Source organism: Ammodytes marinus (assembly GCF_949987685.1).
Source record: "Ammodytes marinus genome assembly, chromosome: 2".
Classification (NCBI taxonomy): domain Eukaryota; kingdom Metazoa; phylum Chordata; class Actinopteri; order Uranoscopiformes; family Ammodytidae; genus Ammodytes; species Ammodytes marinus.
In genome coordinates, this window is record NC_137231.1 from 27385199 (window position 1) to 27405024 (window position 19826).

The 19826-nt window shown below is 39.8% G+C and overlaps 1 protein-coding gene across 1 annotated transcript in view; it reads right to left on the bottom strand.

Annotated features, from left to right (window-relative positions):
* kcnt1b (potassium sodium-activated channel subfamily T member 1b) overlaps nucleotides 1-19826 on the bottom strand; it is a 61383-nt gene that overhangs the window by 36140 nt on the left and 5417 nt on the right. The gene's annotated exons all lie outside the window — the stretch shown is intronic.

Genomic DNA, 19826 nt, shown 5'->3' on the forward strand with positions numbered 1-19826 from the left:
CAAAGTTTCAAATAAAATGAACCCAGCGATAACACAGATGAAGGTGACACAGCACAACAAGGACATCTTAGAATGGTCACCATCAGATCCCATTCAATTGCAAGTATCATCTTCTTTTGCCATTCAGAAATTACATTCTTTGAGATTCATTGTAATGATCAAGAAGGTTTTATAACTAGTTGCCGTTACATTTAGGTTTGGCATTATTAACAGCATTCATTCAGATTCATATACATTTCCTGATTGAATAGTAGATTAAACTTCATTTTGATACAACAATCATGTATATACTCTATACTATAATAACTAAATACTAGTATGTCAAAAATACACATTTACTGTAATTGGCTTTGATCTTTATTGTCCCACAGCTATTCAACTAATTTCGCACACTATCTGCTCAGCCTATAAAGTTGAGTTGTTCAGTTAAATGAACTGTGTTGAATGTTTAATAAAGCAAAGATATTACTGACACAATTAGCCCCTCATCTTACAGAAGGCACCTGCTGTAATAGCTTTCACAATTGTGAACTGAATTATTAATCCATTTAGTATTAGGTCTGTAGTTGTTGGAAGTGTTCTGGTCATTTATTAACAGTGAGTATTTTGTAAGTCTAGACAGACTTACAAAAAACCTTCATTGCAAATCACATTTAAGAATATAAATTTCAAGAACAGCCTATTATTTGCATTGTTTTTTTAGCAGTGCGTGCATAGTTGAAACTTTCTGACATGCACTAAATGTCGTCACCGCGTTTACACCTTTCAAAATGGACTAATGGATTGTCCATTAGGTCCAGGATGTAGCCAGGTCACAAGAGAGGATCAGTTATATGCTAGTAATTAATAAAGAACCTTTTGCCCTCACAACAACAAAGCCCGGTCAATTATTATGATCATATTAAATCAGGAGCTGTAGGATTCCACTACACTCAGATTGCTTTTAGTGTCCAACTAAAGGAGAAATTTCCACAAGGATTATTAGGCTGCAACTTTTCTCATAATTCTACCATGGAAGTGAACAAGATTTCAATACGCTCTGTTTTAGAAAAATAATTATTACTTGGTGATTTACTAAGGTTCTAGTCAGTAAGTAAGCCAGTAAGTAAAAAATCAATAAAAAATGGATAATTGATATTTTAGACCTGTAGTGCACAGAACAGAGCACATAGAAGATGGATTGATCTGATAGGAGCAACATTGAACTGCATTGAAGAATCTGCAACAGAGATGTGACAGTTTGTGGCAGAGTAAGAGTTATTTGGCTAGCCTAGAGGTCACATAAAAATGATTTTATGCTTCTCATCTACACTGCACATAAAAACATCATCTACTCCTCTGCTGTTTGCTCGCTGTCCATATGTTGGCAATTTCACAACTCTTTAATGAGCAATAAAGATGCTATCAGAATGCTAAGAGCTTTAGCTGTATAGGCAGGATGAAGAGACACTGCCTTTCACTCCATTAACTTAAAACTGATAGACCCAATAGACTGTTTGACTCCTTCCTCTGTATTTTCATCATAAACTAGAGCAATTATAAAATCATAATATCATGCAGATAGCATCATTGCTGCCCTTCAAGTCTCCCGATTATGATAGAATACATACAATGAAGAACCAAATGTAAGTCTCACCTCTGCAGCAGGTCTGGGATCACACTTGAGAGCTGATCTCCTTATGACATAGGTGCTAAATGAGCATCACTCTCAAAGTATTGCTTTCAGTCATATTCACTGAGAACTGCTTCAAGGACTGACCAAAATAAAGCATTGTACGCATGTCCCATCGCTGCAGCAGTTTCAAGGACAAATGGGATTTGTAGTTCCAATCTGCTGAACTGCATCCAGAAAGCCTGTCAGACTACAGCTCCCATACTGTTCCTCATACGTCACAGAGGCAGCTCAAGCTTTCCCCCACGAAGAAACATCACTAGCAGGTTCTAGCCCAGTAACTTTGTCCCTGAAGGACTTCTAACAGCAGCATTTCCATTGCATTCACCAAGAACGAGAATGCAGCAAAATAAGACTCTCCTCTTCAGCTTAATTGTTCTGGCCATAACCTTTATGTATTGATCTGTATAAATATATAGCTGTGGGTAGAAAATCATCAACACCTACATACTTTATATTGTGTACAGAAAATACCTGTTTCTGGCTGGCTGGCAAGTGTCCTCTCAATCTTATAATAGAAACACCTCACACATATTTCTGGTCAATAGCTTAAATTCTACAACCGTCTGCAGGTATTTTAAACTGCATGTATGTAACCTAGACAACTTATCTAACCAGGTGTTAAAATGACTATCTAAAAATGGAAAGATGGAAAAATAATTGGAAAAACATTGATTATGATAGTGAATATGAAAGATGCGCTGGATCCTGCATCATCTATTATTTACATCAGGACATGTCATCTTGCATCATCCCTCACTTACAAGATCAGTTCTAAATCAAGAAGTATGGCAGTCTCAACCAAAATGTAATATTATAAAGCTTTGACAAGACAATACCAAACTACAAAACTCAGCTACAGTATATAAGCCAATTCTGGATAATGTTGCAAAATAAATGAGCGGAATTGTATTGATTAGACAGGTTCACTTTATGGACAATGCACAAATTGTGTATAAGAGATATGGTCTATTTACATCTCTGCATTTAACCTTTTTTGCGTTTTTTTATTTCTATTATCCATAAACTGTTACTCAATTGAATATATGTAAATATCTCTTGATAGCAAGTTATGTTATGTGTTAATACGTAGTTTATTAGAGAAACAATGGACTCAATGATAACAGCGTTCTGGAGAGCTCTTTACCAAGCATATGATCCAATCAGAGTGCTTCCCTCCTTTCCCTTATACAAACAACTCATATGCAGATGGTTTGAGCTGGTGCTATACCAGGTAGTAAGCTTTTTCCGGAGCCTGGCTTGGATTAAGTCCAGAGCCGAATTGATTTTGACAACTTTTGCTCAAATGATTCCACATTCTCACTTTCAGGCCTTTTTAATTGATTCTCCGCTAACTAATGCTGTCGAGAAGAAGCAGGAGAAGGCATGTGATCGATGACAAGTGAAACCGTACGTACATAAACACAGCGCAGTATGCAGTTCAGAGAGGCAGACTTTGTATCCAACAGATCATCATTACCATCATGCAAAGCAACTAGGGTACTCGTTATTTTCCATTTTTAAGCTCTCAAGTCAAGGGATGAGAGATTGCATTGTCCCGGTTTAATGAACAACAATGATGGACAACATGTAATTAAGCCCACCGGACGGCATTAAAAACCCCTCATTAGACCACGCGTACTCCAATCAAAATGAAAGCATACTTGCTCCGTGAAAGCAGGGCACTATATTTATAAACCTAACACAAAGGGAAGGAGGACACATCTCTGCAATAAAAAACAATTGCTAAATGTACCACTGACAAAGTACTAATGGTTAAACCATGAAACATAATAAAACAATATGAATGATATGAACAATGAAATATATGAGATTGTAAACAAGCCGAGGACAAGTTTGCTAGATGATATACTGTACCATTCAGTTACATGATTTCAGTAAGGTGCCCTTTTTACTACATCTACATTCATCTTAGTATGTAATGAAACTGTGTACACGGCCATTACCTTTCTGCAATTTTCCGACTGAATACTGCTCACAGCCAAAGAAATTCTCATTAAGCTATTGCAACTTTAATGGAGATCTATAACCCCAGGCAGCTTGTACTTTACCATGTTGCTAGGAACCTTTACTTGTGGGATAAAGACCGAACAGGATATGTATACTTAATCTTTCATCCTTAATGCATCTAAATGATTTTGTATAAAATATGAAATATATACTGAAGAGAATAACTGCCTCAAGGAGTATGCAGTGGCGTAGCAAAAAGGAACCTAAATTAGAAAAAAGTTTGCTTTAATGTAGAAATGTATTCACCTTTAAATTGAGTCAAGGCTATATTTTTTTAATATCCAGAAATTCACCAAAATAGATTATAGTTACCAATAATTGGCATCCTGTGCTGACAATAAATGCCTTTTAAATATGGACATTTTTAATCTAGACTGTCCTCAATCCTTCAGAACACCCCCACACTAATCCATTCTTCTGCTTGATGTACTATAATCGGCTAAAGCACACACACTATCATGTATCCGTTAAAGCTTTGCTGCGTATCCTTCATAAGGACTTTGTCGCATGGTATTTCCCTCTGTGTCCTAGATTTTCTTAATCCTTTTAACTGTCGATTGAAGGAAATGCAAAAACCCAAAAAAAGACCAACACGAGTGGCTGAATTCAGCAACCTGTCAAGGCATCAATATCAGTGACAACAACATGCATATAAAAGTCTGCTGTGTAGCTTTGATGTTTGAGGAGTTGCTGACTAAAAAGGACTTTACAATAAAAACACTGAATAAGCATCAACTATTGCAACTTCATGAAAAGCTGAAGTGCAAAGTGTTAACTCTACAGTCAGTGTTTCTGAAATGCCAGGAACAGGTATGAAGTGTATGCTGCAGATCAGTCAATCAGCTGCTACTTTTTCACTGAACTGGCTACTCTGTTGGCCTATATCCAGCAAAACACACTCAAATCATGCTGTGTAAATATACTGGTGAAGCCTTAAGGAAAGTACAGTTTACATTCCCTACTGGGCTGTAAAATCAAAATATATCTCACACCAACATGCCAAAGCAAATGACCATTTTCCATTTTTGTCACGGAGGCAATGTGGTGGTGCAGTTGGATTATGTCAATATAGAATATGTGGGAATCCCCGTTTTGACCACATCCAGTGTTTGGTGACTCTTTTCTTCTTGAGCATCCAAGTCTCATTAAGTCTCTTCATTTAGATGTCAATACTGTATAGACAGTCTCTTATACACTCATTAAAGGGATTCCCAGGCGCTGTAAGAAATGCAGAAATAAATACATTTGTAAATAGGATTTGGTGTACTGTGAGCCGAGGCTATTGATTGTGTCACTTCTGTCTCCACAGCCTTTCTTTCTGAACCAGCTGGACACGAATCCTAGGGCTGATCACATTTCACAACCTTTTGATTCCTGACTACACCCTCTGAAGTCTGCAGGGGACATCCAGGGACATAAAGGGTGGGGGTTTGGACTTTAGAAATAAAGTAATCCATTTGTCCATTTTAGCATTTTTGGAAGTGCAAAGTAATGTGACAGCAGAACTATCCAAGCCAAGCATTTATGCATTCCTTTAAGGTATAAGAACTTAACCACAATGAATGATTGACAGTGGTTCATATGCGGTTTCCAAGGGCAGCTGGCCAGCAGATGCATTATATTTCACGGCTTCAGCCATTTCCAGTTATTGTGTATTGGATGCCTATACAAACAAACAGTCTGGCATTGCAATTTAGCCACAATCAATATTGCTCAACTTCTCAAAGCTGATTGGCAGCCCATCTGTTCTTCTTACATCTTTTGATCGCTCTAATGGCTCTGCAATCACCGCCAAAAGCACCTATAGTACACCAGCAACTCAACAAGCTCCCTCACTTCCATATAATTCATCATTGCACTTATCAAAGTGCATGCTCATTATTGCTTGTTTTTTTAAATGACATCATTGCAGCCGCAGCTATATGTCACTGCTGTTTGCCAGCTTCATTGTTTTCATCTGGTGCATTAATGTATCATCCCTATACACTGTTTTCATAATGTCTGAGTTCCTGATAGCATTGAAGACCAGCGGTACCTTCACAGATATCAACCTTTAAACCTCTTTGCCATCACCACATCCATTGAAATTAATGGTAATAATGTGCATTTTTTTCTGCTCTATTATTATGCTCCCCATATGTTCCACACATCAATCTATACATCCCACTAATAGTTCATAGCGAAAAATAGCTTTAGATGACGGAGCAGTCAGGTTTCTGTTGGCTGAAACCTATTCCTCTTTAGTGTTGACAAACATTAAAATCAAGTAATCAAGGAGAGGCAATCAATATTGTCTTCACTGTAGGCTACTTATCATCACTTTAGGCCTCCTTAGCCGTCTAACAGTGTTTGCGGTTCTTGTTAGTAGTATTATGAAAGCACAGGGCCGAAGGCTCGGAGCTATATGCTGTAATTTCAAAGTTATGATCATCATAAAACATCGAAAAAGGTTACAAGGACGGACAACATTTGGAGTGCCACACTTTGCCCACTCTAAGGTGCTATTGAAGATGGAATAGATGGTTGAAAATTTAGTGAAACTTTGCTCACACTATTGCAATTGCAAAATTGTCATCTATTGGCCAACAAAATATTTATTTCAGGCAGGACCATTAAAAACCTCCACAATGTATTCACTGAAAGAAAAGAAAAATGAATCAGTCTTGTCATAATAACCCATAAGTATTCCTGACCCATCTTTAAAAGCCAGTCCAATTTCATTCTCTTAGTATGGGAAAACACTGCCAACTCTGTAACACATTGTGACATCCTTCCAGGTCTGTCGTCCAAAATATATCAGCTAAGCCGGAGACATTTTAACCCCAGGGGAAAAGGCTTTGTGGAGGTGTATGTATTCTGCTCACTGGATGATTGGATGGCTTATTTACTTATTTCTCAATGGGCATTGGGATATTAATGTTGTTTAGTGAAGGAGGGGTATCCCGATTGTATGAATATTAAAATAGAGTAGAGCCTAGAGCGTAATAGGTATCGCTGGGAGGACAAAACACCAAACACCCACTGTGAAAGGAATAGCATAATTATGCCACTGTTATTGCTTTTATTATCAAATGAAAAAAAATGACATTGCAGAATAAATGCTACAGCAAATGTTCCATGTTTCAGTTGATGAGGTTCTTGTAAAATGTCACTGCCCTCACATGGGTATTGACAACAAAAATATTTGCTGTAAAGACAGAGAGCACTGCGCCACCAGCATACTGGCTGTGCAGTGCTGTCTGAACCAATGCCAAACAAGCACACGCTTTTTTGTTTTGGGCCAAAACAACCTCACATAACCCTTTGGTTGAGAGTGCCAATGTGAGCGCTAATGGTAGCATCTCTGCAGGTTTCAAGTTATTTTGTCTGTCAGAAGGGGGAAAAAAAAGACATTTAGTCTCCCTCAGTCATTATGGATTCAGCCCATCTCACACCAACCACAATCTAATTTGTCAACCAAATGCTAGGAGAGTGTCCTGACGGTGGAGGTCTGCATGCACAGTCAATTGACTGGTGCTGAAATATAACATGTAGTCTTTTTTATCAATGACGAAGCATGTCAATATGATTCCCCCATGGTTTGCATTAATATTTCATCTATACATTGGGTTCTATAATATCCGAAATAACTTCTGCTTTTAATGCAACGGTGTAATTAACCACCTTCCATACTGTAACCATGAATCATACAATTGTAATGGGAATGCAGCATCCACTGAATTATGTAATCAATCACTGCAGCCAGCAGTAACTGAATCCTATAGTGATGCTTATAGAAGAGCAATTGACGGTAGAAGCCTTTGCAAACGTTCAGGAATCTGTCATGAGGTCTTTGCAAAATGTCTCATAAAGAGGCTCACTGTAGCCCAAGATATCACCTGGTGCTTAACGATAATGAAACAATTTACGGGTGAATGGATTTCATCATGGTAATGGCATATTGATAAAGGCGCAACTTTTGCCTAAGGCTGATAACGAGCTAAGTTATTAGACTGTCACTGTGTGCACCATGCGCTCGCGGCATCATGTTATTTCGTGGATGCTGCATGTGTGTGCAGTGCAAGCGACTTGCATTCAGAAGCATGCGGGCTTTGGCGCGCGGATCTGCAACAGCTACCTTTGGCCGGCATCGCTCCCAAAGGAGCCCATGCTCCGGAGAGGGTGGACCCAGGTGGGCTCCGGGGTTTTCTGCACCTCGGTCTTGACGTCCGGGTCGATCTCCTCGGAGGGCGAGGGCGTCAGCTTTGCGCCCGCCATGGCTGTCAGCCTACCGGGTGAGCTGCTATACCTCCAGCAGAGAGCGACCAATATGTTTATTTCCTCCTGCTGTGAGAACAGAACGGGCAGGCTCACTCACTCAGCGGCGCCGGAAAACCGCATCCCCCGTCTATAGTCTCACTGGTGCTGCACGAAGGTGGAGAGAGCGCGTCTCCCTGCCTGCTGCATCAAAGGCTTCTCACTCACACTGAGGCGAGCATCAGCTGGTCTGCAGGTTATCGAGCGCTCCTCCATTCCTGGTGGAGATGATGCGAGGTCTATCGAGACGTCGTCACGTTGTAACGTCAACCGCTCGGCCAACCCCAACGGGCTATACCCAACGCATTACATAACCGGGGATGTTTTAAATGTAGATTATTGATCCATGATTCCTTGGGATCAGTTCAACACTGCCATTCAATCAACTGCATCGCCCGATCTTCCTTTTCTGAAGAAATCGATGTTTTTCTTTCTTCCAATTAAACTATTTTCATTAAATCACATTTATATTATTCATAATTTAAATGGTTCTCAATAGAAATTGGAAAATGACATTAAAGCCATCCTCATGGTGTAAGTAGGCTATTAATCAATTTGTCGTTTTGCCCACACACACAGGAGTCACCAGACTAATTAGATTACTACAAATGAGCAGGTGGCCCTATACAAACAACATGGTATGTTCAAACCGGTTTGCATTGACACATACACGTGACACAGAGTACAACCTACATAAGACACAACCTAATATTGCTGCACCTCACCTTCACGTGTTGTTTTTAAGTCACACTGATGAAAATAAATAGAAATTAACAATAGGCCAAATGGTAGATCCATTACAGTTAAACTTATTGAGCAGCAAAATTGAAAATATGCAGGAGAATAAATAAAAACAAGGATACACATTGAAACATACAGGTACAGTTAAATCTGACAGCCCACAGATATTGGATTGAACATGAATGGGTTTCAACTGAATAAGGACCCAACTTGTTGCTCAAATGCCCCTCTGATGTAGCCTGGAAATCCACACCCATATCTAGAATTATCAGATGGATTATCTAGAACTATTCAGATGGAAAAAAAAGTGAGGGGTTTGTGTGCCATATGTTGCCAAAAGGCTTATGTTTTGTCCCTAAGGTCTCACTAGAGTGGCACCTGTGCAGCTCAAATGTCCCTAATGACCCAATGGCAAGTGGGGACGTCCTATACACCATAAGCCAACAGGTGAAAGGTTTGAACCAAGATCATTACAAGGGCACTTAGACACTCTGAACATTAAAGTGCATGCTTAGTTGCTACCTCTGCACCACCACGTCACATCAATTAGCCCGGTCAACAATACCTCTCCAGTTTGAGATGACAGAGGTAACTAAGATGCCATTGTGCCTGTGGGATGGGTGAGGGTTTTGTCTTTTTCAGAAGCTTTGCAGGTGATTTTAACATTATCGGCTAAGAAGCTTGTTGTGCAGCAGACCAGGTCTACAATACAATGCATAGATGATACTGTTGTTGAACTTACACATTTTCAGTTTTGGTACAAATTGCCAGCTTATATCATTTTGGGCCAGGCATAAATTCATAGCAGCTTTTTGTAAAGGTCATATGTCTTATCTCCTGGTATTGATCATGATCCACAGGCCTGTTGACCATCATGTGTTTTATAGAATACAGTTGATGTTTCTATTATGAAGCCAGAGCAGCCACATGAGCTGTGCTCCCATTAGTAATTAAGTTAGGATTGTATTATGAGTTAAGGGAACTCATAATACAATCCACATTCATGGCACTCTGCATTTTCCGTTCAGCCTTCAGGAAACACATTCAATTATCTTTTTATAGTAGCCTTGGGATATGAGAGGTGGACATTTGAAGGGAAGCTAGTTAACGCCCGCCTGTAGGGAAATTTGGGAAGGTGAGAGAACACACAAAACAGTCCTTAACAATTCATATAAATTGACGCAAATTTGAGCAAGAAACTTAACCCCGGTCAAGAAAACAGACAGAAAACTCTATAGGTTTTATTTAATGATCTGCACTCGAGTAATGTGCCTGTACTGTTATTACTTGTGGGTATTTGAATTGGTTCCGGTCAAGTGCATCTATAAATGAAAAGGAGAAAACTTGGAGGCATTTGAGGGAGAAAGATAATAACAGAGGTTCACCATTAGCAGGAACTGGTGTAGAGGCACAGATAAGAGCACAGGGACACTTAGTGGCAAAGTAGAGAACTGCAGCTTGTGCAAATTATAACATGAATACATTACAGCAGCAGGGCGAAAAACACACAGGTTTAACAGAAACAAGCATCATCTAGTGTCGAATTAATGTACTGTACATATAACGACACAGATGGGAGGTTCGGCCCTGGGTTTTTATCTACAGTGAGGTTGTAATGATGCATCGTCCTTGAACAAGCTGCTCAACCTTTTTGCTTAATGCTCCAGGTACATCACATTAGCTGTAGGAAGCTGCATCCCCGGACGGAGAAACTAATTATGCTCCAATGAAGCAAAAAATGTGATCAGAAAACCCCAAACCAGAAGCACTGGTGATTCTCTCTATCTATCCATTTTTCAATTACAAAAAAAAGACTGAATTAAAGATTCACATGATTTTCACATTTTAAACATGATTCAAATGCACACCTATTGAAGCCTGCACAGTTTTTAGTTGCCAGCTTGTAGTCCTTTGTGTCAGATACTAATTCAGAATAAAGTAGCCATATGCAGTTTAATATGAATATTTTATATTATTATTTTTCTCATCATCATCATTCTACACTTCACTATTATGATCCTATTGACAGGCATGAGCTTTCAAAATGCAGTTTATTTATAATGTAGCCAGAGCTCTGAAACAATAGCAGCATGATTTGCCACCTGAATGGCTTCAGATTCAACACTGCATACTGAATTTACATACATCATTTGAGGTTGAGGCTGGATTTTGAGGGGGCAGCAAAACGCAGGGGATAGAAAACCCAGAGGGGAGAGCTACAGTGAAGCCCATTAGCTGAGGACTGGCTGGGTATAGCTGGTGAAGCATTCCCCTCTCTGAAATGCTTGGCAACTTAAAATTGGACGGATTCCAGATTCTGCCAGATCAGTTACTTCTATCTACTGAGATATATAGGGGAAAAAATGAAAGCAGGAGAAAAAGAATGGAAACTGAAATCTGGGGACAGAGCTGATGAATGCAACCCCCACGCTGTGTCAAAGTGCCACCGCTGTCACATTTAAAATCTTATAATTGCAGAAAGAAATGTAGTGGATGGTACACGGCTATTGTCGGGCAAAAAAATTCATTAAATAATAAGGAGGGAAAAAGATTTACGTACATTTATCATTAAGGGAATTTGCATAGAGAACTTCACAGGAAATTAAAATATTTCCTTTAATCTGTGCCTGATAAAAAGACATGATTCATTAAGAGTCCTGGTGAGCCATCAGGCCCCTGTCTTTAGCTCCGTAATGATCGGGGATGCCTCAGCTTCATGCTACAGATGGGCGCAGAGAGCTGTGACACAACGCTTCCTCTGTCAAAACACATTAGAGCAGTGAGCTGGCGCTGCTGTGGGCGAGCTGTCTGTCTGCACACAGCATAGCCAGATAGGAGGAAGAACAGGTCTAGCCATAGCCACTGGCAGGCTCACACAAAGCAATGTACAACCACATGCACTTGAGCACCACACACACACACACACACACACACACACACACACACACACACACACACACACACACACACACACACACACACACACACACACACACACACACACACACACACACACACACACACACACACACACACACACACACACACACACACACACACACACACACACACACACACACACACACACACACACACACACACACACACACACACAGCACTGCTTTGTGTGAGCCGACCTGCCGTTTTGCCGAAAGGCTGTTTTGTGCAAAGAGGTTCAATTGCACATTTACTGGTTATAAGCTTTTTCTTTCTTCTGAATTGAAGCTCTCTGGGAGCATGTTCCCTTGTGTAAAGTGATTTTTGGTCCAAAATAACAAGAAATGCCATCAAATTCTCTGTGGGACCACATAATATATTTATATCTTTTTTATGTTCCCTGAAAACAGACAAAGTCCCTGCTTAAAGCGCCAAGATATACTACTTCAGCTTGTGCAGGAACATGCGCAGCATTAACCATGGCTCAAAACAAAGTCCTTTATAGAGGTTTTGAGATTCTACGACCATTTCCCTTTGAAAATTATCTGAAAATATGCAGGCACTTTTATCAGGCCACATAACAGAAAAAGCAGGCCATGTTCAACCATTCTATGAATAAAACAACTGCTCCCAGCATAATGCTGCGCCAATAAGAAGTGGTGGTGTTGTTCTAATTTGCATAAAAATAGGAGAAAAAAAAAATCAAGCTTTCCTTTGCCAGCTCAAGTACATAGAAATGTAGTGTTTTCAGTTGAACAGCTGCATAATTTAATAGTTGGATTGGACAGTATCACATCTTCTTCAGTAATAACTCAACATTCCAGTCCACACAGCATTGATCCTTGTACCTGAACAGTTTGAATAATGACCTGCTTTCTCAGTATCTCCCTCAAAAAGTTAAGATGAATTTTTCTTTCCTACATCAGGAATGCCCACAGTCACCCGGACCTAATTCAACGGTTTATGCCAACACATTTATCATTGACAATTTACCACTTGATTTACAGTCTTGTTTTGACAAGAAGCTCTATCAGACCAATGAATGTCAGTGTTACATTATTAGAGGTCCAGATTCAGGGCCATGGATTTTTTATTTTAGTTTTTTTATCTTTGGGGCACAAAAATATTGACACACAAGAAAAGTTTAAGAAATAAAAGTAAAGTAAGCAAAGTTGTTAGGTGAAAATATACTTTCCATACATCTTTTCATTCAACTAATACCGCAGGGTGAGCTGTTAGTAAGTAAGTAAGTAAGTAATACAATTAAGGACAAGGAAAACAAAATATTATGTCATGATATAAAGTATACAAAAAGGCATATAAACACATCATTTACAGTAGAAATTACACAAATTATGTGTTTTTTTATAGCATATATTATACTGAAAGCACAAATGACAATAAATGTATGTGATGATAAGACAGATGGTTGCTGCTGGACAGTGAAAGTAGACAGGCTGTACGTGTAAAAAACACAAAAACAAAAAAAAAACACAGAAAAACATCACTTGACTGGCAGTGTAGTCAGCTGTGTAATTTGAAAAGGCTGCCACTGGGCTCTCACTTAAATAATGCTGTGAATCCATAATCAGTGAACCACAGCTTCTATACTGATTATGAAACATTGTTTTTACTGATTATCTGAGGCTGGGTAAAAAATTAAACAGGCAAATCATTACAGCACCACATATCAAATCATCGCACAGCTTTTCACGACGAGAGTGAGAGATAATTACTTGGCATTTAAGCAGATTGTAATCAGTGTGAAAAAATTTGAATATGTGAATCTTTTACAATTCACATACGGGCTCATGAGTTAAGCCATATCGTAGATCTGTGGAAACTGTATTCTGTGATTCTTGAATAATCCCCTATGTGACGCTAAACATCTCACACTCACCCACATTGCTGAAACCCCCTAACGCCGACAACCTCATTCAAATGCCTCCATCATCATCTCTCCTGACAATTCCACCGATGCTAATTAAATTGGCAGGACGCAGCACGGGGGCTAAACGGCAAACGCAACCAGAGACTTCCAGGCACAAAGATGCAATGGCACAGAAGAGAAATACAATTCTTAAGGGTGAAAGAAATCTTATTTCTCTCTTAGCAACCACATCATTCTCTCCCTGAAGCCCAATTTTAATTGTCTGTACCTGGGCTTTCCCTCCGAGACTGTGCACTGTAATGTTGCAAAATTATTTCATATTGCAGACCAATAAAAGCGCTTAGGAGAGGCTACGTGGTCATTCTTTTCAGCTTAGGACAAGCTGTGCCACTTTCACTAATACCTCTGCTGTGTAAAGGGGAAATAAATCTCAGCGGAAATTGCTGGAACGGAGCCCTGTCCAAATTGAGCTTTTTCATGGGATGCAATGCCTCATCTCTCTCTCTCATTTTCCCCCCTTAAACTTGTTCCACATTTCAGTTCTCGCTCACTGGCTGCACAAATCCATAGAGAAAAACTGGCCCCCATGGGACGTGACAGATTACACAGCAGGTAGAAAACATGTCCGGGGCCCCTGCTTCCTTGTGCACATAACAATAGCCCTTAAACCGACAGCCCTCTCAGAGACACGAGTAGCGGCCCTATCATTTGTTGCCCATCCACTATGTGCTGATGGCGGCCGGTGACTAATGGCACCTATGGTCTACTGTAGATTGCAAGCTCCTGTTGCCTAGTGGAATCGTGCGCCATGTCACCATCTACAACACCATTCGAGCTCGTCAGATCTTTAGGTGAAAGGACATGGGGGGGAAGTAAAAGGTCACAGCTTGAAATGAAAAATGTCTCATAGTGTCCAAGTGGTTTTTCTCCCCTAAAGTGAGATGGTTGGTGTTATTACTACAAGCTTTAACTACATGGAAATTTGGTACAGATAGATCCTCCATGCAACCCATCAAAGCTAAGCAACCATAATTAGCAGTCCTGGCTAGCTATCAGTTGCATACGACATATAGTCGTTCTTAAGGAAAAGGAAAGGAGTAAATGATAATTAACCAACTACATTAGTTTGTGCAGGGTTAGAGATAACATAGAACCCCTATGCTCAGTCATTTTTTGAATTGGATTTAATTCATTTTGCAATGAAGACACACCAGCCAATGTGACCTGAGATATTACTCCATTTGCAGAAGACATTGGTTAGTCCCTTATCCTAAATGCCTTCCCTGGAAACATTAAAAAGTGTAATGGTAAGGAAAGTAGAGAAAGTCTATGAGCAAACAACATAAACAGGGGTACATTAGAACAGTATGACACCAATCTCAGATGTTTCATTATTGTGCTCGTAAATCTAGGGCTAACCAGCTACACATTACATTTTGGCCTGGGACATACAGTTTCAGCTTCAGACTTTTGGCACAAAATAATATGTGCATCAAGTGCATATTTCAGACTACCGCCTACAAGATTATGTCCTTAAAATGTATGTATTTGATGCAACCTACAGCAACACATATTTGTAGAGGAATTTCATAAACAAATTGCAACTTATGTTCAACCAGCCCTATAAGAAATCATATAAAGATATAATATGCACTATCTTTAGTTGTTGCAACAAAAACAACTGTATACATGCAGCTTTTTGACACTGAATTGCCACCTTATAATGAGCAGGAATTTAGAATTGAACCTGCAGAGTGAACACAGCCTGAGGGCTTCCTCTGTGACTTATTGGAACAAATGATCCTTCCCTTGTGCCTCTGTTCTCTTATCTATGTAGCTCTCTCGCTTCCAGTGTTTTCATGTTGCTACTGCTGTTGCTCCCCATCTCCCTCTTGATCTTATTTTATTGCTATCTCTTATTATCAGTCTACTAAACTCGCTCAGATGGAAATCCTGCAGGAATCAAATCCCAGCGGTCGATTCTGATGGAGGATTAGTGCAAAAAAACAGCTGCTGTTAGTATCAGTGTACAATAATTGTGTCAGGACGCTTTCATTCCACTTTGAGTGGGTTCTGTCAACTCAGAAATAGATGATTCCCAAGATAAAGGCCACTGTAAGGCTGTAATAATGGAGATGTTCACATTAATATGAGTGAGTGATTCATTTCTGAGACTAGCTGTTGCTCGACAGCAGAACATGCATTAGTTCTTCCGTTCCAATTGCCACCGTTAGAGGTACAAGTGGTGCTAAAGACCCTGTCAACGCAAACCCACACAAGCCTGCTAACTATGTCATTTGAGAGGTTAGTTGCATGATATTATTAAGCATCTGAAAATAGTTAGGCATATTTATATATCCAAATGAAATATATTGTCATGTAAGCCCGATACATTTCACAGAAATTCGGTTCAGTTGAGGCCGGCTATGCTTAATTTATTATTGCACAATACTAATCTTATACCAATTATGACAGTTCTCTACCGGGATGTGTCAATGGAGACCGTTTGATACGGCCACACCCACACAGTCCTGTCAAACTGTAGACAGTGAAAAATATGCATTCTTAAATTGTGTTTTATAATATTTAAGAACATTTATTTTCGTAAAAGCTAATTGAAACACCTAACTTTAATATCATATATAGATTTTTACTATTAAGGACCAGGTTTCCAAAGGCTTTAAGAGATAATTTAGTTACCTAATACTGCTGCTCACGCTGTCTTTATTATTCCAATCAGCCTCCTGCCTTGATTGTATGAGGGAAAAACCCTGACAAGATTAGACACAGAGGAAAGATGGATGGAACCAATTTCCTCCCAGCTGTGCTCTCTGTTTTCAACCTTGTCAATATACATAAAAGTGTTTGGTGGCTTGTTGTTTTTTATTTCCGACGCAGACTGTGGCTGGCGCCGCTCAGCTGGCTGACAGACAGAGAAATAAACCCACGTAAAAACACTCAGGATGTATAATGAGACACTCACAGGAGCGCACACACGGTCTGTACACACTCTGTCTGAGCACATACACAAACATCTGCAGCGAAGGTCCTCACACACACAGACCATTGGCCTGTCACAATGATAACTTCAGAGTGATTGCTCCTCTTCAGCACCCACACAGCCAAGCAGTCATTAGGGCTCTCTGACACCCAAACCAAAAGATAAGGACAGCCCCCCCCCCCCCTTCCCCCACTTCCACACTGCACGCCCACATCCACATCCACACAGACACCAAGAGATGAACGGAAATACAAGGACACACCTAATCTATCAACACAGAAGGCCTTATTCCCTTTATACTGTCAGCGGTGGCACACATTGAGAAACGTGCATTTGCCCTTGAATATATTTGACATTGTTGTAAAGGAACAAGACATCGTAATATTCTACAATGTGTGTGCTAGTTTTGTTGAGATGTGGGGACATTACATCACTACAATGAAACATGGTTACAGTGGCTTCACAAAGTATCCACACCCTTTTATTTTTCTCAAACTTTATTTAGTTGTACAATTTTAAATTGGATGAAAGTTGTCTGCCAATCCATCTACACTAAGTAACCCATTACGACAGAGTGAAAACATGGTATGCTAAACACGCTAAGCCCTCATTTACATAAGTATTCTGATCCTTTGCGTTGGCACTCCAAATTGTAGTCAGGTGCATCCTGTTAGCTTTAATAATCCTAGAAATGTGTCTAGAAGTTGACCACCTGTGGAAATATAATTGAATGGAGATGTTTAGCAAGACACACTCCTGTGTAGCTAAGAAAATGTCCCACAATTCACACTACTTCCAAAAAGTCCAAGGAACTCCCTGTAGACCTCTGCGATGAAATTGTGGGAAGACAGATCAGTTCATGGATAGCTAGCAAGCCATTTAAATGTTCATATTGTCAGTGTTCATAGGATCACTGTAACCTCATTTAAAAAAAGGAAGAAGTCTGGATAAAAACTCTTCCTTAAGTCGGCCGTCCACGCAAACAAAGTAACGGGACAAGAAGAGCCACAGATGACATAGAACCAAGTGGATACTGTAAAAACCTTTGGAATATCTCTTCAAATGGGGAAAAAAACGCCGGAATCCTTTATGGTAGAGGGGCTAGAAGAAGGCCAATCTTGAGTTCACTTTCAGCATGACACAAATGAGGCTTCGGGGCAAATCTCAAACGGCCCAGCTAAAGCCAGACTTAAACCCCATAGAGCATGTATGTGGAGAGACTTCAAAAGGTGCTTCCTATCCAATCTCATTGCAAGTGCCAGGATCTGTCAGAAAGAATGGCAACAACTTTCAAAATCCACTGCTTGACTGTAGAGCTTGCAGCCTAGCCAAGAAGACTTGAAGCTTTAATTGCTGCCAAAGAGGCTTCTAACAAAGAACTGAGTGAAGGGTCTGAAGTACTTATGTAAATGACAGATATCAGTATTTGTTTTTAAATACATTTACAAAAATGTCACTGTCAGTATGGGTTACCTAGTGTTTTGATGACCGACATAATACTCTTCCTCTGGTTGAGACTTTACACGCATCAGCATAGGAAATAATCAGATCATAATCAATGAGCATGCAAATGATCATCAACCAAGAAATAGAGCGTCTCCAAAGCCCAGTGACACAGTCGTCTGCTTCCGTTTCCACTCAAGAGAGCCCGGTAAACATAGCAATTACAGAGCCGCAGTATAAGATGCTGTAAATAATGGCGTTTCCCTTTTTCATAACACTCATTGCGCAGAGGTGTTTGCTAGCAGCTGCAGTTTATAGCCCTTATTCGTTTTGAAAACAAAAACAAATGCATTGTGTTTTTGATGGCAGGATCCGTAAATAAATGAAATCAGTTCTGTGATAAGACTTAGCATGCACATACAAATAGCCACAGCCATACATTGTGTTGGTAGCCCAGCAACAAACCCTAATTACCCTTTACAATAGAGTAGTGATCAGGTAAACAATTCACAGGGGAATTGTTGGATAAAACACGCGCACACACATACATAACTACTTACATGTTCTTACATGCTAATCATGAAATACTACACAGGCAATATCGGCCTAGCAGCCTAATTGCCTGATTAATTCTGGCATCTCAAGGTCTACCTGACACATGCATGTGATAGTCTCTTAAAAGATTAACCTAATGGGACTGTGTTTCCATGTAATCAATCCAGAGTATAATCTATAATGTAAGTCATTTATCTTTTATGTAAACCATATTGATTAAACAAAACAAAAACACAAAGCCATAAAGCATTCGTTGTCAATACAGATAAATCACAGCATCCCTTGGGGAAAGCACAGAGACCAATGTGTAGGGGGGAAATGGTACACCGCTGCTCTGAATGTTATGTGTAGAAAAAAGGCCTTGTGTTTATATAATCCATGCTGACAGCAATGTATTCCAGGGAGCCCCAGAGAGAGAGAGACAGGGCACGCGGAAAGACCGTAAGAAAGAGAGAGAAAGAGTGAAATTTCACAAAAGATAATCACGGTCCAATCCATACAGATCAAGGAACTAATTGCAAAACACAAAAGCCTTAAATATATCAATTCAATCAATTTGCCTTTCTCTTTGCACGGTTCCTTTAAAAAGAAGCTCGCTAACCTTGTTCTCAAAGGCAACAGCCATCCATAATTATAAAATCAACCGTGTCTGATTTGCAAAACACACTCAGGCCACAGGCGCTGAAGATATTAATGGACCACAACAGCTGACAGCAGGCTTAAGAAGATCCTTTGACAGGCATAGTGAAGTGGAGGAGTAGACAGTGTGATAAAGTTTGAGTATTGAATCATATGTTAACTGCAGATTTGAAGTTAGTGACAAAGAACAGGTAAAACTGAAGCAGTGCTCTGCATTTTCTCTTTTGCAAGCCAATACTGAAGTGACTGCCGATGCCTGTAGTGAGATGGCTTCATTTCAGGACCATGGAGAGCTCTGCAGTACTCAGCCGTGCTTGATGCGCTGCTAAATTATTCCCCTATTGGGCAGCGAACAGCATCTGTTGGTCTGCCTCTCCAACCGAAGCAATAATTGAACTCTTAGGAGACTTCACAACACTCCAGCGCTCTAGTGACTGTATCACCAGTCAAGGGCAATGGGACGGGCAATCTCACACACTGTTAATCGCATCGACGACTAACACAACTTCTATCTAATTAAAACAGAAACATAGTGAGCAATAGAGTTTTATTTTATTTCCGTGGATAACTGGACAAGCACAGCATCAGTTTTGGTGTCAATCCAAATACTTATTTTCAAA